This window comes from Maylandia zebra, linkage group LG15 (genome assembly GCF_041146795.1).
Source record: "Maylandia zebra isolate NMK-2024a linkage group LG15, Mzebra_GT3a, whole genome shotgun sequence".
Lineage (NCBI taxonomy): Eukaryota > Metazoa > Chordata > Actinopteri > Cichliformes > Cichlidae > Maylandia > Maylandia zebra.
In genome coordinates, this window is record NC_135181.1 from 4,164,908 (window position 1) to 4,183,930 (window position 19,023).

At 42.4% G+C, this 19,023-nt stretch overlaps 1 protein-coding gene across 15 annotated transcripts in view; it reads right to left on the reverse strand.

Moving 5' to 3' along the window:
* Positions 1–19,023, reverse strand: part of klhl29 (kelch like family member 29) — a 286,208-nt gene that overhangs the window by 199,638 nt on the left and 67,547 nt on the right. For 4 of the 15 annotated variants that reach the window (XM_076873708.1, XM_076873709.1, XM_004542177.3 and 1 more), the window contains one exon: positions 11,614–11,716. The exons of the other annotated variants lie outside the window; for them this stretch is intronic. The gene's annotated coding sequence lies outside the window, so the exon portion shown is untranslated. The remainder of the gene's footprint in view (positions 1–11,613; positions 11,717–19,023) is intronic. 15 annotated transcript variants of the gene reach the window in all.

A 19,023-nucleotide genomic window follows, 5' to 3' on the forward strand; every position in this document is an offset into this window, starting at 1 on the left:
TGTGCACAAACTACAGAGAGAGGCTGGTTATGTGACTAACTCAGAGGTGAAACGCAACACAGTAACAAGTCATCGTTTTTTAGAAGCTGTACATTATATTTGCTCTTTACACTTGTGTACTTGTTTACTATCACCTCGCTACGAGCTGTCGTTTATGGTCGCACTGCTCTGTAGGTAATGGGTACCGTAAACTTCGGCATTTTATTCAAAAAATAAATAAAACGGGCAGTTAAAACACTTAGAGGGTGTACAGCTTTAATAACAAAAGACTGGGCTGCTTCCTCGTGAAGACGAAATTAAAATAAAATTTTAAAAAAATGTTCATTAAGACAAGTGGAACATATTGACAGCGTCTTTCCTGAGCAGCATCCTGCCTCTCACCCTTCCACTTCCTTCTGCCTCGGTTAAACAGTCCTTCAGCTTTTCACGGTTACTACAACAAGCTGTTGTGCTGGCGAATGTGAGCAGATTGCTCTACTGTTTGCTATAAAATAGAAATGTAAACTGAAAAAAAAAAGGCTAAACTAAAATTTCTCTTTTTTGTTTTGGTAAAGAATTTTCTGTAAATGATCACTGGACCAAACTGAAACCCATATTATATCCTATAAGAACAATATTCAGAGACTGAAACTCCCCACAGAGTAAGATCAGAAACAAAGCTGCATTCTTCCTGCCCTGCTGACAGTGCTGACAACAGACCGAACCGAAGCACAATCTCTGCTGCAATCAGTTCACATAATTTAATTTTAATTAGCTGACCACAAAGAGCTCTGCATTACTACAGAGGCACATGAAGCGTCTCACTCACCCAGCCCACTTCTTTCTTTTTTTTTAAACTTCCCACTGCGCATTGTCATAAAATGTGGGTCAAATGATCTGCATTAAGTATTGTAAAATGAATTAAAAAAGAAAAAAAAAAGCTACTTGAGGCAAAGTGATTATCTCGTGGATGAGTCACAGTAGATTAAAAATAGCCCGGTAACAGCACTAAATTTTTTTCACATTCAGCAACCAATTGCAAGTAGTTGCAAAGACCAGCTGGTTTGCCCAGAGGTGCAACACCCTGAACTTGTGTGTGATTGGTTGCCTCCCACTAGGCGACCAGTCTCCAAACAATCACAACTGAGACTGACTGCAGTCACTCTCAGACAGATTGGTGAAGGTTTGCAAATAACTACCATCTAATTCATAAAAACGGACAGTCTGTCTGTGCCGATGAGCCCAATCCGTCTGAGGTGCGTCTCTTTGCAACAGGCAAATAACTTTGCTACTGAATTTTGCATCATTTAAGGCTAAATTGCGGTTGCAGTACTTCAGCATCTAGCATGCACAACAGAACAGGCGTGATCGTAAAGGGAGTAACGAGTAATTTCAAATGCAACAATTCTAACAGCTCAACAAATATCAACAAACACACAAACTGTCTGTGTGCAGTTAGTCACACAGTGTGTTTGCTAGCTAAAGGTGCAGCTGCTGCATTTCTCAGGGAGAGAAAAGAAAGATAACTTCACTCAGAGATAATGAAAGGTGTGGCAAAGACAGGACAGGAGAGGAAGGAGTCTTTTTAAAGGTAAAGTGTGCTCAGTGACATTTCATAAACTGGAGATTTAGTGGCGGCTACACTGGTTAGTTTGCAGAGCTGTTGGTTTGGTGCAGAGTGGCTGTGGTGTTCATGGTCAGTGTTAGGTTACATCAAGGGTAGCAGACATCAAATTAAGTTTAAGCTGATGATGCCGATTAGATTTCCTCACTGATTTCCACCTTTGTACCAGCTTTCTAGTGTCAAGGGGCTGGAGATTAGCCATGAAAGCCTATGTAACATGCTTTTATATTATTACATTTAGTTGGCTAAAGCCACAGAAAGCACCCCCAAAGGTCAGCTGATTGCAGCCTGTACGCAAAGACCACTTTCTCTCACAGTAGAAAGTATTGTGACTTATTTTTGACTCACTCTTTTCCCCACGCTGCACCACCACACCTCCTGAATCCCATTTTAAACTCCTGGCTTTGCTTTTTCAGTTTAAGTGTCAAAGTCATCAATCTACAATGTAGAAAACATTAGAGCTGTTATTTTTTCATTCCCTTTGTTTTTCCCTGCTTGTGTTCTAGATTTAAAAAATGCTCAAGCTGACTTTTCCCTTGAATTAATATTATTTTATTATGATATTGATATGACCTGAGTTATCTTAGCAAAACTAGCTGTTAGAAATGTGTTCTGAAGAACAACTTGTTACTTTTATACTTTCCCGAGTGTGTTACAGTCTCTATTGAGAAAAAAATGTGAATGAGTAGTTCAACACAGATCTGTGCTTCTATTTAAGCGACACATGTATATTGTTTGCTAACTCTGGTAATAGGAATCTATTCTTATTACATCCTGATTTAAACATAGTATTTGATCTGCAGTCAGATCACCGTCTGCAGCAACTAAATAACTATTTGTGGAGGAATTTCTACATTTCTGTTTTACAGCTATGAGGTTCATGCTAGGCACTGAATCAAGTAATAATCTAAATTTGTGTTTTTGGGGAAAATTGTGAATTTTTGTGCATGTAAAGGAACAAATTAGAAATTTTTACAAATGTAACCGAGTTAATCTCTGTATTATCACAAACTGATTTCATTCAATTGCTAATTTGACCCCATTCAATCGCAAACTAACAACCAACCAAAGTCACTTTGAAGATGGCAGCTGACTGCAGACCCGGTCCCTATCTTCAAAGAAACCATTTCACAGGTAATGAGACCAAAAGTTGATTGAACGCACCGTCTCCAACCATTCCTAGTGTGACCGTACCATCACTTATTCTCCCTTTTGGTTGGTCTGGAATTGCTCTGTTAAATTGTGATGTTGTAGTACGCACAAACATCAGAATACTGATCATTTCATGTCATCGATTGGGTGCCTGTGGTACTTTTAGGGACCAACTCTTTCTGCTGCGTCAGAACATTTTCTTTAAATGTGGAATGGGCAACCAGAATTGAGACGGTCACTGAGTCAGATCAGGAGCTAATAATGTTTCCACCAGTTCTTCCACCTAGCCCGAACCACCTGCTCAGTGTTTGGTTCCACATCTTTGGCTTTTAATATGCCGTTTGCACAGCTTACAAAATTCACACAGTCTAAAATAAAATTACACACACACACACACCAGTTCTGAGACTGCTACTTTCTGTAAGGTGAATATAGCTACACTCACCCAATGGAAAAGCAGGAAGCTGGAATTAGTTTGCGACTGCAGCTGAAACGGTTGATGACTTTCCACCACCTCACACACACACACACACACACACACACACACACACACACACACACACAAAAACTGCACTTACCTCTCTTTTGTTCTTACACTTTTACTGCTCCTATGACAGTTCAGCTGACAGGCCGGCCGAATGCGCTACAATCCCTGCGACGATCACTTCACTTAATTTAATCTTAATTAGTTGACCAGAAAGAGCTGCACATTACTACTAATGCAGATGAGGCGTCTCACTCAATCGAGTTCTCCCCGTAAAAGACACTTTAATGTTGCTCAAATTCCACAGTATACATTTTAATAATATGTGGGTCCTAATGATCTGCATTAAGCCTTATTAGCCTGTGACATCCCGATGACACATGGCGAGCCTAACCACTTTGCTTCCCTGCTTTTTTTTCACTCTCAAATGAGAGGCTTATCTTCTGATTGGCATCAAAGAAATTACCACGCACTACACCGGATCAGTCAGAGCTCTTTTGCAGGCTTTTAACCAGCCACTTCTCATTCTCAATGCGCAGTGTGAACTATCTGGATCTTGCCTTTTCATACTTCAAGGCTAAAATATTAGCTATAGTATAGTTATAGAGTGATCCACAATTCCCCCAGGTCCCTTTATTGAGGAAAGTGCTTAAATCAGATGGGTAGAAACAGTATAATAACCGCCCCCACTCCCACACACACACCTACACCCACCAGCTCCTACACTGGGACTCTGTGACCACTGAAGATAATGGATCTCTCCACGGGCACACGTGTGCATAAATAAAACAAGCCGAAATACTCGCCTGCTACTAACTGCACTTTTCACCTAGAATGGAGGGGTGGTGGTGAGGGGGAGGTGTCAACGCTAATGGAAGACACGCTAAGCAAACGTGGGGCAATTCTGCGGCCTTTCGACCTACGGTGGCAATAAACACGCCTGCACATGTAAAGAGCAAATTCAGAGAGAAACTTGCATCCAGAGAGGAATAAATATGTGGATAACATTTCCTGTACTCAGCAGTGTCAGTTAAAAAAAAAAAAAAAAGCTGTGAAATGCAGAATTTGATATGCTGTACGGGTCAGCCCCAGGTTCTGAGAGAGACGTGGAAAGCAGATGAGCCAGAAATGGAGGAGGATGGTGTATGTTTGTGTACAGCAATATATCAGTCACCATTGTGAATCCACAGCGTGCGGATGGACCCGAGCTGTGACAGCAAGAGCACGGGAAAAACACTAAATGCGTGAAAGATGTGCCCACAGCTCGTGTGGTCGTCCGCACTGAAGCTCAATGTTAACGGTGCTGGACGACACATTTTATTCAGGGGTTATCAATAAGAAGGTTAAAAAAAACCCACCGCAAACAAAAACAACAACAACAACAACAAAGAGAGACGACACAGAGGAAGGGGAAAGTGGCGAGCGAAGGCTTCAGAGCAGAGCAATAATTTACAGGTATTGTAAAAGCAGGGCTGGCGGGGACGTCAGTAAAACAAAAATGCCAAACCGCTCTCCGGAGGGAGTGCAGTTTTATAAATTTCCACAGACATTTTTCATCAGAGGAGAGTGGAACACTTTCTCAAGTAGTCCCTCCAGAACATTCAAGCAGGGCAAAGTGCTTTCTTTGGAGCCATTCTTTAATTGCCCTGTAAAAGTCAAATATGAAAAAAATGGCAAGGAGTGGTGATGGAAACATTTAAACAGGGGAGAAAAACATAATGACTGATGATATGTTAAAGACTGATAAAATTTTGCATCTTTCATCTTGTTTTGTTTTTTTCTGTGGAGCGATGCAGCTGACATCGGCTCAGTCGCCACCCCTCCACGCCTCGCTCCCCGTGAAGCCCGAGCACAGAGCGACGGGGTTAGCGGGTTGCTCTTTCATGCGCTCCCTCAGGCCCCTTCACTTTGATAAAGGTTGCATACCTCCGGGCATTTTCGAGAACATTTCCCGCTCTCTGCTGACACTTCCACCTTCCAAACCTCTGTCCCCCCTCTCCCCACCCTCTCAGCACGCCCTTTCCCTCCGGCGCGGAGCAGTTTACCGACCGTGACACAGCGTGCAGGCTGGATAATCCCAGCGAGACCGAAGCACCATTAGGAAAAGGAGGCCGCTAAAATGCCAAACCACATTACCGACACCCCCCCTCACACACACACACACACACACACACACACACACTCCTCCTCCTCCTGCTTCATTGCTACTGGGTTTCCTCGCTGTCTCTTTCACAGAGGGCACCTGGTACCGCATCTCTTTATTAATGCATGGAGGCAGGGGTGGAGGGAGGAGGGTCTCCCGCACGCATTCGCATAACTTCTCATTCCCTCACACAGTCACTTATCTATGGTGAAAAGCATGACTATATATTGCGGCTGCCCTCTGACATCGGGGTCGAGGAGGGTGGAAAGACTAAGCGTGCTGTTGTGCGTGCGTGCGTGCGTGCGTGCACGCGAGTCCTCAAAGCAAACAGTCGAGTTTAAAGCTAATCATGCAGCATAATGAGGCTACCTAGACACACAGCCTGCAAGGTTAATGGAACACCTGTATGCACGCTGTGTGAGAAACGCACAGAGGGAATCGTGTGTAAATCGGTGGAAGCCTTTCTGTGTGCGGGGGTTTTTCTTTCTTTTGCAGACTCATGTGGCTGGTGCATGTGACAGTGTGTACATTATTCACTGGAAGTGCTGTTGAGCTCTGAGACACGGTAGCTCAAAAGAAAATGGTAAAACGAGATGCCACAGCTCATATCTGTCTGCATCACAGAGAGGAGGAGGGAGGGGGGCGTGTTCCTGTGGGCGTGCCTGCATACTGTAAGACCTTAAAGGTGAGGCGAATCAGAGAGGTACACAATTTATTTATTTATTTTTTTTAACTGTGAAAAAGAATTGGGTTGACTTGTCACGAGACAAAATAAAACATTTAATTCGCTGGAACGGCAGGTTCCAAATTTGGCGTTTATGAAATCGACTGGACTTTTTCCCCGATCTCCAAACAAATATCTAAATCTGATCAAACAAGTCGTTATGTTGACAGCTTTCAATTCCATTCAATGTCACCAGCGTCTGCAGGCAGCCTCTGAAGGAGGAGGAAGCGGGCAGCTAAATTATGCAAATGTCTGTCAGTTTAACGAATCAGAGGCAGAGAATTAGCAGGCTGTTAGTCTCTCTTAGACCCGCAAATGCCGCTAATACAGATGAAGGGGCTGGAGCCTGATATCATTATCGCTACTCTCGGAAAAAAAAGGAAGAGAGAGAGAGAGAGGAAGGTGGAAGGGAAAAGGGAGAGATGGAATGAGAAAGAGGGTGAGAGAGATCGGAAGATGGAGACAAATGTATGTGAAAACACGGGGCCTCTATTCAGAGCTCTATCAACTCCAAATATCAAATTAGCCAAATGAATGGTACAAGATAGAGGACAGCACACAGGGAGGAGGGAGAGCACGGACCGAGCAAGTGAAAGGAGCAGAGGGGAGGAGAGAGAGAAGCTTCCAGGGCGTGTTGAGGATGGGAGGGAAAGGAGAGCATTTCAATAATCGATAGAGCGTGAAGAGAGTGAGACACGGGCAAAGAGGGAGAGAGAGACAGAGGAGCAGGATATCACAGTTCATTAGTCATAGCTGGTGACAACTAGAGACTGTAGCAAGAAGATTGTCACTGGGTCTTAATCAGATGAGAAACGATGGGACGCCAGTCGTTAATTCCAACGGCATTATACCGTCTATTGTCTGCTTCTGAAGGGGCTTATCGCAATCTCTATACCTCCGACTGCTGCTGCTCCTCCTGTTTCTGCGCCAGCAAACTCACCAGGGAAACTCTAAAGAGCGGGGGAGAAACTAAACTCTCCCTTTTTGCAAAGTCTCATTGTCTCTCATGCTTTTCGCTCTCTCTCACCCGCTGTCTCCCTCTCTGCTAACATGGAGAGAGAGAAATATGTAACGCTGCAGTCGCCCACAGAGCTACATACTGTAAAATAAAAAAGAGAGAGAAGAAAGCACTTTTTTTTTTTTTTTTTGCAAAGTTCAAAAGTTGCTGTTCAGACTTTCTTGAAAGTGGAAAATAGCTGCACTTTGACTGATAGGTTAGTTCTGTTATCTGGTTAAAGGAACTCGGGAAAAGTTAAGCAAACTTAAGATTAAGTGGAACGCTTTACTTTTTGAAGATTTTCTCAGTTTAAAGAGTTCAAGTCTTCAATTTGGGCGGAGAACAAGCAGCTGAAGCCATTGTGTACAAGAATTAGCACAAAGCCGACCTGTCAGGCTGCTCCCGCTGAGGAAATTTACAACATATGAACCACTGCAGGTCTGTGGGGGTTGAGACTGAACTCAGTGCTAGCCTTTGTCGTGGCTAGAATCGCTTTATTTATTATGAAAAGAAACAGTCGCTTAATTGAAGGTGTTATAAAAGATCGCAGCGAGCTTCCATTACTTTTTTTGAAATCCATTAAAAAAAGAAAAGAAAAAAAATAATAGAATCCAGGGTGTTTTAACTCTAACAGCGCCCCAGGGGACGGCTACACCTATATACTACATTTGTTCTTTGTGAACTTCGAGTTAACTCTCACATGTTCATCCCATCAAACGTCTCGAAATCTACAAAAAAGGCAAATTAAAGATACGTTTCAAAAGCATTCACGTATTCCAAGAAGTAAGCCCGAAAAGACGAGATGGTTCGACAAAATCTGATTTTTTTTTCTTAACAGTGCACAGAAGCTTCTCTACGGCATGAACCAGGAAATCAATTCTCTCTTTTTAAGCTACCCATTAAAAGGCGCCAAGGAGAGTTAAAGCACTTGCTCAAGACACACCATTACCATATATTATATATTCTGTTCCGAGGAAAATCGTAAAGATCACACACCATTAGACCGCTCGCAGAAAAGTTTTAAGCACAAAGTTCAATTTCATGCAAACTATATACTAACGCACTTACACACACACACAAGAAAAAAGAAAAAAAGATGGAGAAAGATAACAGAATGTCATATTCTCTCTCTTCTTTACTCTGTTTGTACATAGACAAATAAATACTGCAGCATCCTCCTTAAAATGCACATCCCCTCCATGTTTTCCTCTCTTAGGGTCTGTTCCTGTCAGAACCATGGCCCAAAACTCTCAGTCAGCCGGCTCAGCTGGGGACGGCCCTCGCCGGCTCAAACAACTTCCCTGCCTGGCTGCAAATGTGTTTACTGGATTTGTACCACTATGCTGCACTGCCTGCCTCATTCACCGCAGCTGAGCAAAACCTACAGCGGTCGTGCGTCGACTGCTACGTGAACGCTGTAAGCGCTGGAGTGCATTCTCCTGTGCGCTTCGTTACAGGCGGCGGGGAAGGGGCACAGTTTTGACCAAAAAGGACTCATTTTGGAGCAAAAGAAGGCGGGCCATGTGAGGTTAGACATCCTCCTCTCTATCCCTTCAGTTTTCTCTTGCTGACTTGCTATCCTCAACTATTATGTATATTTTTTTATGTTGCATTTTCAAATACTCAAAGATAATACCAGTATAAGACCAACACAAGTGACCTCTGCTGTATAATTTTTGCATTCTGATGAGATGAAGAAATAAGGCTTCACATGCAGCTTGGTCCGGGTTAAGCTGCTCCAGCTGGCACACGCTTGTGCTTCCAAAACCCTTGCTGGATCTGCCCGCCATCATGAAATCATCATTAGGCCAGACTTCTTGAAACATGCCAGTTCTGATACGTTGCACACGGCCTACATCTTTTTTAAGCGATTATACCGCGTGCTGGAAACTTTACACCACAATTTCTGCTAATCCGCTTGAGCAAAACTGTGATCGCACCAGTGACTTCAGATGTTTTCGATTGGAAGTCGCCGAGTAACTGTTCAGGTTAAATTATTTAGACCCAGCAGCTTCTGTAAGACCGAACGAGCTGGTCTGTTCCTCTCTTGCCAAAACAATAATGGACTAATCCTGATGTAGCGATTTTCTCTTTATGAGAGTAACACCTGTGATTGTCTGGCAAATGAGAATTTGGTCTGACGAGAGCATATTGACTGATGAATTGACCAGTCGACCCCCAGACTAAAGACCCAGTATACAGAGCCTGCAGTATTTGGTTGACTCGCTTTCTCCCGATCGATCGCTCCGGCACCGATGCGGTTGTTTGTGTTTAGCATGCGCTGCGTGTAAATTGTTTGAGCTTTCTGTTGACACGCGATATCGTTTTCCAAACTGTTCTGACCGATACATCCGAGTTACCAGCATGTGTTCACGTTAGCTTGCGTCTACGTAAGAATATTGCCGACTGTCATCTACATGTGAGCTTTTCTGTCTGTGCGAGACGGGTGAGAGACAGTCTGAGACTGTGTGACTTAATGTGACAAAGCAATTCTGCGCTCGGCCGTGCGCGTCTACGAAACACTGCAGAACTCGGGCTGCAATTTGATGTGTGCGTGTGTGTGCGCTCGTGCTTTTGCTGCCAGTGCCTCCAAGTGCGCGCGTACGCTACGGTATGTGTGAAACACTACGAAAAAGTGTGACGGGTTGTGACAAAGTGACTCTGTGTGTGTGTGTGTGCAGAGAGAAGTTTGTCAATGAGCTAGAAAGCGAGAGAGAGCGCGGGAGAGAGCTTCTGCATCAGTTATTTGTCAGTGTTACACTTGGCTGAAAAGACCAGTCAGGAGAGACCAGAGCGCCTCCTCCCTAATGACACACTTTTCTCTGTGCACTCTGACTGACCTCGCCACACACCAACACAAGAACACAAACACACACAAACACAGTAGAAAGGTGGAAGCAATGTCACGGTATTGGAAACCTGTGTATTTCAACATTACGATAAAGAGGATGAATGAGCGCGTGCATAAGGGTATGCACAAAAATACATACTGTACGTATAGCAGCGCAGAACTGTGTCTAAAGCTACGGCAGCTACTGTGTGTGTGTGTGTGTGTGTGTGTGTGTGTGTGTGTGTGTGTATATATATATATATTTATTTATTTATTTAAGTGAAGGTCGGCCCTGGTTGGATTCACAGTGAGTGTTCAACAAACCATTATGAGGCGCCACAGCTGTGGACCTCGCGCATGCATATTGTGTGGGTGTGTGTATTCGGCATTGTGTAAATCCAGCCCACTCACTAGCGACTCCTCTCATTCTACCGATAGCCTCTCTCTCGTGTCCTTTACAGAACTAATTTTCTCTTTCATGCCTTCGCTCCTCTTTATCGATAATACAAAAAAAAAAAAAAAATGGATGTATGCCTCAGCAGTTACTCCACACAAGGATTCTGGAGTCTAACGCCGGACTGTATACTCAGCACAGAAAAATCCGCTGTGAGAGGATATTTTCATTTTATTTCATCTTTGGTCAGTACCAACGTGTATTAAAGTCATGGCTGAATTCTTTCTCATTTCAAATTCTATACAAGGGTTTTATGATGTCGAAGGACTGGACTTTAAATGGCTCACAATTGACACTGACTTTGAACTCGGCTGAGGTCTGGAAAATTGGGCCCGTCTCCAGGTTAAAAACGGGATCCTCGTGTCTGCTTCATGCAATATGTAGCGTGGCCTGCACACTACGTATCGCTAGCTGCTCCAAAGCTGGAAGAATTTACAAAGAGCTCATAGTGGAGATCATGAAAGAGCACTAAAAAGACTTTTCTCACCTCTTTTGTAGAAGGGAACAAGTCCATATTAAAAACAAGCTTGCAACAGAGGATTGTTTCATTTCTTAGTTCCTGTTTGATTAGAATAGGTGGTTAATATAAAATCCTCACTATGACAACCTTGCATTTGGCATCAATACAAAGCGCTTACTTTAATTTATACCATAGCAAAACAATTCCATACTTACAATAGGTTTAATGTATTTCACTAAATCGACCGCAGCAGCTTGAAATTAGACTTTAAATAAAAATTCATAAATGGCATTACAGTTTATTGTTGAAACAAACAATAACAGCACACATAAGCCAGTATTGGCTGTAATTGTTATTAATCTCTGGCTCTCTTCCTTCTATCCTGTTTTCCTTCTCTCACCCCAACCAATCACAGCAGATGGCCCCGCCCCTCCCTGAGCCTGGTTCTGCTGGAAGTTTCTTCCTGTTAAAAGGGAGTTTTTCCTTCCCACTGTCGCCAAAGTACTTGCTCATAGGGGGTCACATGAATGTTGGGGTTTTCCCCTTTATGTATTATTATATTATTATTGTATTACCTTACAATACAAAGCACCTTGAGGTGACTGTTGTTGTGATTTGGCGCTATGTAAATAAAATTGAGTTGAATTAATGTGTTACGAAGAGTTACTGTATTCAAATCACATGTTTTGGTGTGACTTTGGTGACGGTAAAGGAGCTCATTACAACACCAAATTTAATAACAACATCCATCCATCCATTCGCTTACCCTTATCAGGGTTGCAGCGCTGTCAGGGCCTATCCCAGCCACCACAGGCCTCAAGGCGGGGCACACCCTGGACAGGCCGCAATAACAAAGGTCCTTTAATGATCTACACAGGGGGCAGATAAAATAGAAGCTCCTGTCATGGACAGCATGGCTACAATCAGCTGTTTCTAAGGTAGATTCACTGAGGCGATCACTTTCAGGTCTGCAGAGTCCTAAAAGCACCTTGTACGTTACACCACTATGGTGAATGAGCCAAACCTAGTTACAGCTGCTCAACTGTGATTGGAACGTCTGTGTTCGTTGCAGGTTTTCAGTAAATGTCTTTTGCATTAATTTCCTCTCCTGTTTTTTGTTATATGAGTCTCTGGGGGGTAGAACAGGGGCATCGCAGTCCACTCAGGTGAGCGATGAAGCAGTTTACCATCTTTCCTAAGAGGTTAACAGAGTGGCCATTACACTTTACAAATCGTGGATAAAACATTTTAATGTGAACACACTCCTGACGGGGTAACTGCAGCAATCACACCGAAGCATCATAAAAAAACAGCGAAATAAATAAATAAATAAAATAACAATAATAATATTAATAGATTCAGCACTTTGTTTATTGTATCATTTCCTCCCACTGTTCAAAGTTATCTGTTAGGCAAATCCATCGACATCAGCAGCTTTGAAATTGGTTTTATCTCCAAAATGACTAATGTGCATGTGGATGAGAGAGCCTGTACAATCAGGAGTGAATGTTAAATATATTAATATATGCGCCAAACAAACTCTGCCACGAAAAACAAGGGGGAGATTGAGCTGGTTACGTTTTCCCCGAGAGCAGAATGCAATTATGAAGAGTGTGTAGGACAAAGTAAATAAAGCAGGAAGACTGTGTGTGCTTGACAAGATGAATAATTTCCTTCCCAACTTCGCCGGACTTCACTTAATGCCGTTCTTATTTCTAGAGAGGGTTTCATTCTGTTGAGATACAACTCGTGGCCACGGCTGAAAAGGTCACCCTCAATGCCACAGTGGAGTCTAATTACCATGTATTAAATGGCTCGACCCCACTTCATTTGCATCCGGCCCTGCCATTCTTCCCTCAGAAGTTGTTTGGGGCAAAGATCACTTTTGGCAATGCGCAGGCGGCGCTCCGGTGGGAACTCTGTGGAGCTCAGGAGAGAATTAGTAACCGCCGCTTCCTCCCGGTGCAGATTTATGATTTTTTTTTTTTTGGTTCAAATAATCCAAAATGTTTGCAAAAATGATTTGACACGTGATGTGTCAAAACTCACAATTTTAAATTTATTTTAAAGCTAACTTTAGTATTTACTTTTAAGGGAATAAAATTCTAGTTTGTACATTAAACATTATGTAGCAGGCCAAATAAAATCAGACATGAATAGCTTGAGTTTATTAAATTATTATTAAAATCTATTATATTGCAGCATATGTCTAACTAAGCAGCTTGTTCTCTTTTCTTTAGAGATGTAACACATTTCGGGGTCAAATTTCAGACGTCACATTTGACATATTTGAAATCTTTACACTGCACACCAGAATCAAAGCTTTCAAATTCGAAGACTTTGTCAGTTACCGGCCAATAAATCGTTAAGCCGACCTTGAAGAACTTGGTGGATGTAAATCAAATATTCATTTAAACTTTTAGAGCCACCGTGTGTACAGACAGAACAACACATCAATGATTATAACCATCTGCCCAATAGGAAAATATCACAACCAGTATTTATTCTCCAACTTGATACAAAGTATATAAAAAGGCAAACATTGGCCACATCGGTGTGACAGCTCTCTTATGTACACTTGCATTCAGAGTTTCAAGGTAGGTGGCAGGTAGGTTGGTGGGAGTTCTTCAGTGAATTCATGCAATCAAAGACTGATTCATCATGCAGAGCAACATGCATGACTCCTTTTTGTTGAAGATGGCCCTTTATTACTCTGGCTTTATGTTTGGGGTTGTTGAAAACTGAATAGGGGTCCAATTAAAACACACTGAACTGAAAGAGTGACTACATTTCTAGTATGAGTTGAAAGCTTTTGTCCCAGAGTACCGCACTTAACAGATGATATATGATTTCTATCCACTTGACTTCATATCACAGATTCTTTCAGTCTGAATCTCAACATCCAAGCGTAGTGAGAGCATGTGGTAAGCTCGGTTGTCACTCTGTCTTCGTCAGCTCAGTGTGAACTGAGGATGTCAGTCAAAATAGTGAATATGCTCAAATAGTGTGCTAACCCGTCATTTAATTAGAATGCACACCTCGGCTTCACCTAAGAGTTACATACAACGGTAATCCCTCCCGAGGATGCTTAATACAAGGAAGAGACACAAGGAAGACGGCCAATCAACAGACAGATCAGGTGTGTGATTGAGCCGTGTTTCTCACTGCGATTGTTGCAAACATCAGCTACTAAAGCCGCAATTATTTATTCAACCAATTATGCCCAAACTCCTGAGACAGGTCTAAACAGGCTGAGGGGTGGAGCCACTGGAACGAAGCGGAGGTGTTAGTGGGGTTAGCTGGTATAATAAAGTGCACATTTCACACAGCACATTGCATAGCCAAGAGCCACATTCAGGGCAATAATGCAATAATGAGGAAATTCAATCAGCAGTGCAGGCAGTGTCTTGACTACATGACTGCTGAATTCATCTGAGAGGTGTGCGGGAGCACTGCGGCGACACGCTTTCCCCATTTATTACCGTAAATGTTAAGCTTTTACTACAGCCCGCGAAAGAAATCAAAACTGAGCTCAGGAGTGAAGTAAATATAAATTTAAAAGTATCGATTAACGCAGCCCACAACACACAGCTCTGCGGAGGCCACTTTAGTGTCTCTTATTGTTCGGGGTGTCGGGCATTGAGCGAAAACTCAGGGGCTGCCGGTGAAAGCTAAAGCTCGCCGAGTGGAAATTTGAAGGGTTTCCTTTTAAAAAATCCACAGAGCCGCCGAAGCCAAATGAAAGTACACACACTGTTCCACGTTATTACTTGTCACAAGGAAGCAATAAGTAGGAGAGATTTACAATAGGCAGAATAATACGTGCTAATATATTCGCGTTCCACCGGGCCTTTAGTTTGGAAATCTTCTTATAAAGAGTCTCTACGTTTCCAAATGACTGCAGTATGAACAGTTAATGGACAATATTGGATTTAATCAACCATGGAGCACAAGTCTGGATGAAACACTAACAAGCGAGAGCGATGTACAAGTTTAAACTCTTGCATCCTGTTAGTTAGTTGTGATTTAATGATATCCCCCCCCTCAGATCTGAAGCCCCCACGCCTGAAATCAAAGAGCATAATTCTTTGGCAGGCCGGCCCTGATTGGAAAAACGCACAGGGGCCGTTAGGCTACACTCGCAGGTTGGATATCCTCAGGCTATTTCGCTGTTTCCTTTTTTTCTTCTTCTAAATAGCTTCTTATGGTCATTTCTCTAAATGACAGTGAAGTATTATCATGGACCCAGGGATTGACATTACTTCTAGATACCGAGCCCTATCAGCCTTTTCCAGTTATATAGCCCGGTTCTTGAGTGCATTCCTAGGAAACGCTCGTTTTCCCAGGCTGAAGTTGAACTCGTGCAACATACTGACATTTAAAAGCTGCACATCTTAGCATTGCTTTGCCTGCTTATTAGTTTCCTCCACAGTTTACACGCATAAGCAAAAAAAAAAAAAAAAAAAAAAAAGCCCTAAAATAGTGGGAAATGCTTCCATTTTTCTTGTTGAGCCGCAAAGGGATTTCTGTGTTAATTAGAGCCGTTATGGTGACGGCTCTGAAGCTGGACGGCGACTATTGTTGCTGCTCTGTGGCCGCAGAGATGGAAAATGGAAAAAAAAAAGAAAGTGCATTTTTGTGTAGCACACAGAAGAGAGAGAGAGAAGGGAATAGAAAAAAAAAGTCTGATGAAAGGTGGTTTTCAGCGTCCATTATTTTTGTTACAGTTTATGAATATCTCAGGAGATGAAAGAAATAAGGCCTGAGGGAGCAGCAGATGGAAAAGCTCCATCACATCTCGAGAGGTACAAACACCGACTCTCTTTCTCTCTCTCTCTCACACACACACACACACACAGTGTGAAGTACACAAGTCATGCATAGGTGGAGATGCACACGGGGATTTTCAATTTGTAATCAGACCCAGCGTGGCGAACTCTCAACATTCGCCTTCGCTGTCCTCCTGTATTTGGCATCAAAGTTTCGCTCCGCCATAAAAGCCAAATTCTCTATGACATAGTGGAGATTACTCTGTCGAAAATGCAATCAGCCAAAGCCTGCCTCAAGTGCTGATGAATTACCGTGGCTTAGGAGAAGACAATGACTTGTCAGTTTTTGTGCCGATTGGCTACGATGAGGGACACGCACAAAAGGGAAAAAGTCACAGTGCGAGCCCGCGACCCGAAAATCGTGACAGATCGGCATTCTTGAATCTTTAACTCCAGATCTGTCCGTGCACGTACTGAATACTTCTGCATTTTGAATCCAGAAACATCCAGCCTCCATAGAAACCGACAACAGTACTCTTATGTTGTTCTGATTTCATCTAAAACATTATTATAAACATTATGTGAAACTTGCGTCCTTTATTTCCTTCCTGTTGCAAACTGCATAATTTTTTCCTGTTCTTCATGTCCCCCCCTCAAAAAACCCCATGTCTTACGCTGATATCAGAATTGTTGATACATTGAATCTAGTGTAGTACGTATTAATCTTTTTGTGTCATTGTCAAAGTCAAATAAATATATATTTTTTAAAGATCTCAAACAAATAAAGTGCTTATCTCTCACTCACTAACATATTGATTTAAAGTTTGGAGATGATCCAGTGGAAACTAAAGCTTTATACTAATTCATGTGACCCTGACCTTTGACACATGACCTTAAAGTATAGCATCTTGTATTTTATTATGTTTACCTTTTCGAGCAGATCGGACTAAAATCGTCGGCTTCTTTAAACTGTGAAAACTTCAGATTTTAAAATACATTCATGCAGTGTGTGATTTTGATTATGCATGCGAACAATGAAGGTCAGGGTTAATTGCTTAGCCAACCCAGGTCCTCGTTTCCCCCAAGGCCCAGTGTACTGTTGTGAAGTTTGAAGACGATCGATTAAATAAATAAAGTTCTTGTGACCTCAACCCAAGTTTCACCAAATTTAAATCAGCTTGAGCTCTTTGGTATCTACAACCACAAAATTTGAAAATGATAACTTGAAAAAAGTGGATGCTAGTCTGCTAACAAACAGACAGACAAACGGCACAGATAGACTATGTGCACGTTAGCATATGCTACTTCCGGTGCAGAAACTCCTGTGGGGAGCTTTGTTTCCGGTGTCCTAGTCGCGCCTTGTTTACAGTCCAAAACAAGTTAAGCAAATGAATGAATCAAGCGGCGATTTACATTTCTATAGATGTCTTGGGCATTTACCCAATATATCTGTAAATGATGTTCATCGACTTGTCGATATTTTTTCCCCGCGCCTCAGAGCAAAAGAGAAAAGGGATTCAAATGTTATATTTCTCAGCTGTCCCTCGTTTATCGCGGGTGTCATGTTCTAAAAACAACCAGCGATAGGTGAAATCAAGTAGCCAATTTTATTTTTTGACGGTGCAAAACGTTTCGTGGACATCGTGGACATACAGTACTGCACTTCAGAGTCACACTGCTAGCGATCGATGCAGCGATTCTGTACTGTACAGGAGAGACGTCACGGAGGAGATCGTCTGCAGCGATCAGGACGCAGGACACAATGTGACATAAAAAAAAACAAAACGTGCAAACTTGCACTAAAAAATCTGCGAAACAGCGAGGTGAAAGGTGAACCGCGTTATTAGCGAGGGACCGCTGTAATTTTGAAGGTAAGTCACAACATACCCTTCGTAAATACTAATGTATAGAAACCCTTACCAGCAATCATTCATTTTTTGTACTTGACTAGCTGATATCGACATAACGGGGAAACATCTGGTTTGACTATTCTTCACCTGTAGTTTGAATGCTGAACATTTGCCTGTTTGAATCATGAGACCAGTCACTATACAGAGATGCTTCTGAATGTGGACGATGTGTCTTCTGCTGCAGTGATGCAGTTCTGCTTGTGTTGAGTGATGTAAACAACTGATCGATCTAAACTCTTTAAACGTCAAAATTGATCATTAGATTTTTTATGAAACAACAGCGGTGAGTGTTCCCACCTTCTCCTCTTTGTAACTTAACGCGATCTTTCCGTTTTAGAGTTTTGGACATGATTTTGGAGGATATCTTCGCAGTAGCGATTGACCGCAAAGTAAAGCTACCGGAAATGTACAACCCCACATCCGGTCTCAAACCAGGAAGTTAGCATTTTCTCGTGCACAGGGTCTATTACAGGAAGAAAAATAAGCATTACATACGCTGAGGTGATATCAGAATGTTTGTTTAGAAGTTCTGCATAAACCGTCTGTTGCTTTGATGCAACATGCTGGAGTTTTTTTTGTCTTTCTGCACATTTATTCATACAGGATGATATGAAATGATGATCAATATTCCCTTTAAACTGTGCTTTCACCACGGTGAGCGTTACTTTTCAAACTCAGCTTTCACCCTTCGCCGCTGCATTGAATAGGAGCTAATTTGCTTGAGGAAACGGCTCGAGTGATCATAAAAATCATTTTACTTCAGGCGTGCTCGTGTAAGAAGTTGATTGCAAATAAAGGGATATGATCACAGTGCTGAAAGGATCAGGCTCGAAGTCATTTTAAAGTCAAACTAAAACACAAGTCCCAGCCAATCAAAAAAAAAAAACATCAAACGCACAAAGTCACCGGCAGCATATTTTCTATACAAGAAAAACAAGAATACCCGTCATTCTTTCACCCGTCGTTATTAACCTTTTCACTCGTCCTCCGTCATCCCAGCTTCCTTAGTCACCTTTAATAAGGTTGCGGCAGAGGAAGATAATTGTGCAGTCGCCCACACAGGAGGCCACTTGAAGACAGAAACAGAAAGGGCCACGGGAAAACACTGCGAGCCAACTTTTCCTGAGTCGGTTGAGACGGTCTGAATTATGAAACCCCTGAACCGCCGCCGGATCAGCTGTGAGTGCCGTTTACTTTCTACGCCGCGCCGTCAATAGCAGGTCACGGCTTTTTACAGGCTATAGCGAGCATATTAAGGATGTTGTCTGAAAATAGCAGATTGCACTAACAGGAAATTGCTCCTCGACAGTGAAGCGCAGCAAGCTTACTGCAATTTGTGTTTTCTGTTAATGTCCTGCAACTTAATATTAAGAACAATGTGATTTTCACAGGAAAGCAGTGACCCGCGATTTACAGCACATCTGAAGTAAAACATAAATATGCTAACATGCAGATTTCCACGATTTCTCATGTTACTGTTCAATGTCTGTGATTACA